This window comes from Anoplopoma fimbria, unplaced genomic scaffold (assembly GCF_027596085.1).
Source record: "Anoplopoma fimbria isolate UVic2021 breed Golden Eagle Sablefish unplaced genomic scaffold, Afim_UVic_2022 Un_contig_12997_pilon_pilon, whole genome shotgun sequence".
NCBI classification, from domain to species: Eukaryota; Metazoa; Chordata; class Actinopteri; order Perciformes; family Anoplopomatidae; genus Anoplopoma; species Anoplopoma fimbria.
Window position 1 is genome coordinate 1 of NW_026552826.1, and position 2,835 is coordinate 2,835.

Consider the following 2,835-nt stretch of genomic DNA (forward strand, 5'->3'; position numbering starts at 1 on the left):
ATTCACTATATCGTTCACACTCCACTTGATTCACACGCTCAAAGGTTACCATTATTATAACTGTTGTTTTTATTCACTTCAATACAATTAGATTTTTCTGATGACTTGTTAAAGAGGAAATCAAACACGGTACTTGCAAGAAACTTTTATTTAGAATTTAGGTCCACCTACTGACCGCCAAAACCTCCATATTACAGTAAATGCATGCTGTGCAGATTTTCACTCATAATGTTTGAGGATACTTTTGATCCAGTCAAGGTACTTTGATACCTCGGTGTAGGCGTTGGGTTTATTTGGATAGACACAGTTTCCGTTATAGTTGAAAGACACAACACCAACAGCCTTTCCGTTGCACACCAGGGGACCACCAGAATCACCCTGTGAGAAGGAAGAGGCTTCATTAGTTTATTCATTATGTGATTTTGAGATGTTTTTAGCATTTCTATACCAGCTGACATGTTCTATTAACAGACAGAAAACCCACCTGACAAAATCCTTTTTCTGTGCCATATCCACCTGCACAGATAACATTGGCAGGAAGAGCAGGCCATTCCTTCACACAGACTGTGGTTGATGATGGAGACAGTCACCACTCTCAGCTTATCAACAAGTTGACGACCATTTTTATATCCCCATCCAGCCACCTGGCAGATTTTCCTTCCATGTTCAGTTCAGATGTGGAAGAGAAATTGCGTTCACCCTGTTGCTCAGTTTAACATTCCCAGACAGCTGGAGACACACAACGTTAACAATAATGAAATGTCTAATTTCATAACACACGTTATTTTTATTTCATTTGACAAACAATTGCTGGAATATGGAGCTAATAATAATAAAAAGGTTCTCGACAAATTTATCATTTTACCTGAGAATATACTTACTTTGAGGAGCATGATGTCTGAACCTCTTCCTGGAGATGTATAAGATGGGTGTATGTATGTCTTTTCAATTATTTTTTTATTTCCATTATCAACACTCTTGAGATCGTGGGTGAAGTACAACATGTGTAATTGCCCTGTATGAGAGATAAAAAGAGGGATTGTTTGAACATTTTCTAAAATGATAATGTATACAATAGTAAGTTCTTATTTTAAAAAAATGTGGTTTATATTTTCAATTGATTTCCAAATACATGAATCAAAGATTGCTGGACAATGAAATGTTACTCACGCGTTATAACACTGCGCAGCACTGACCACAATGTTGTCACGGATCAGGAATCCTCCACATGCATGACCCCTGTTGTTCTGCAACGAGGCCATATACAGCATGGACCCATCCGGAGCTTCTTCCCCATTTATGATTTCACTCCCATCTGCTGCAAAGATAAGAACAATCAAAATTAAATTAATGTCACATTAAATGGTTGGAGAAAGATAATAATACTTTGGGAATCTTACCATTTCCTCCAAGAAACCCAAGGAGACGAAAAAGCAGAAATGTGTGCAGAGCATGCATGATGCCAGCAAGACAAGTGACCTGTCTTTCTTCTTGGGGCTGTCAAGTCGACCCTTTTATATAGCAGTTTGCTTTGGTGGCCAGTGCGATTATCATCTGTTTCATCTCGACTTTCAACCGCAATATTTGATTAATTTCTGTTTGAAAGTTTGCAGCGTATGTTATCTTTGCATGATCTTCTGTTATCGAATGCCTCAACAGCGTGAAGCACTTTATGATCAGCATGCTATGGGTTTAACACATTCTGTCACGTTAATTCATTCTCCGTCTTTTACTTTTTGTGTCATTCATTATTCACTTTTGTATTTAGAACACTTTCAGCCTCTTGATTTAGTTCATTCTTGGCCTCCTTTCTTTAGTTTTTATGAATATCAATTAGCAACATTAATACACTTTTGTTAGATTAATTCAATAACTCAGGTTCAACGCCAGGATTCTGTATTGTCAAAGTCAAAATGTTTCGCTGTGGCCATACCGGTCACTCTATTAATCCATTTTTGATTCTCCTCTTCTTTTTATTTTGTGCATGATTTATTCGCTGCATCTTTCAATTTTATTCATTGTGGACCCTCTTCCCCTCAAGAGTTCACGATTAGTATACTTAATTTGGGTGAATTTGATGACTCTATCACTTTGTTGATTATCATTTTTAATGAAAAAAGAGACATTAATGCATAGATACCAGATAGTAATGATTTAGTATCTTTTTTAGGATCTGTATTTTCACCATTTGGCTGTTGGGGGTTTTGGTAAACGGCTTACTCAAAAGAAATTGTGAATTCTGTGACAGACCAGATGAACCACATAAACCAGCTTCCTGCTTCAGTTTTCAGTGACAAGTCACAGTTATGAAACCCGTGCACTAATCTATGCGCTTTGGATAATCATCACAAGTTTCATTAAATGTAAAAAGTTTTGATTATATTGTACAATATTTACTTTTGAACTGATTTTATAACTTATAATGATTCATGATTTATAACTGCATACATTGTGTCTTAATAAAAAGTGAAAATTGAATTATTAAAAGATGAAAATGAGTTATTCCCCGAATATAAAGAACACAAATCTTGATTAAAAACAAGGTATAGCCAGCAACTGCCCTAAACCTTTAGTCTGACCAAAGGCTCCAGGCTCACTTTGTAGCAGGTTTTGGTGATTCACTACATTGCAAGTTTGATTGATAATGCAATACTAAAGACATACAGCAACACCTGTATTACCATCTGCTCTTGAAACCCTGTCTTTTGAGGGGCTCTTAGTTAGAGTCAGAATCAAAATCAGCTTTTTAAGCCATGTATGCGTAAGCATACAAGGAATTTGACCCTGTTTCTTCCGCTCACTAGTACACAGAAACAGACAAATAAACAAAAAACA

General features: G+C 36.4%; 1 pseudogene; it reads right to left on the minus strand.

Annotated features, from left to right (window-relative positions):
• Positions 1–219: 219 nt before the first annotated feature.
• Positions 220–1,458, minus strand: LOC129116208 (trypsin-3-like; annotated as a pseudogene).
• Between the last annotated feature and the right edge of the window lie 1,377 nt (positions 1,459–2,835).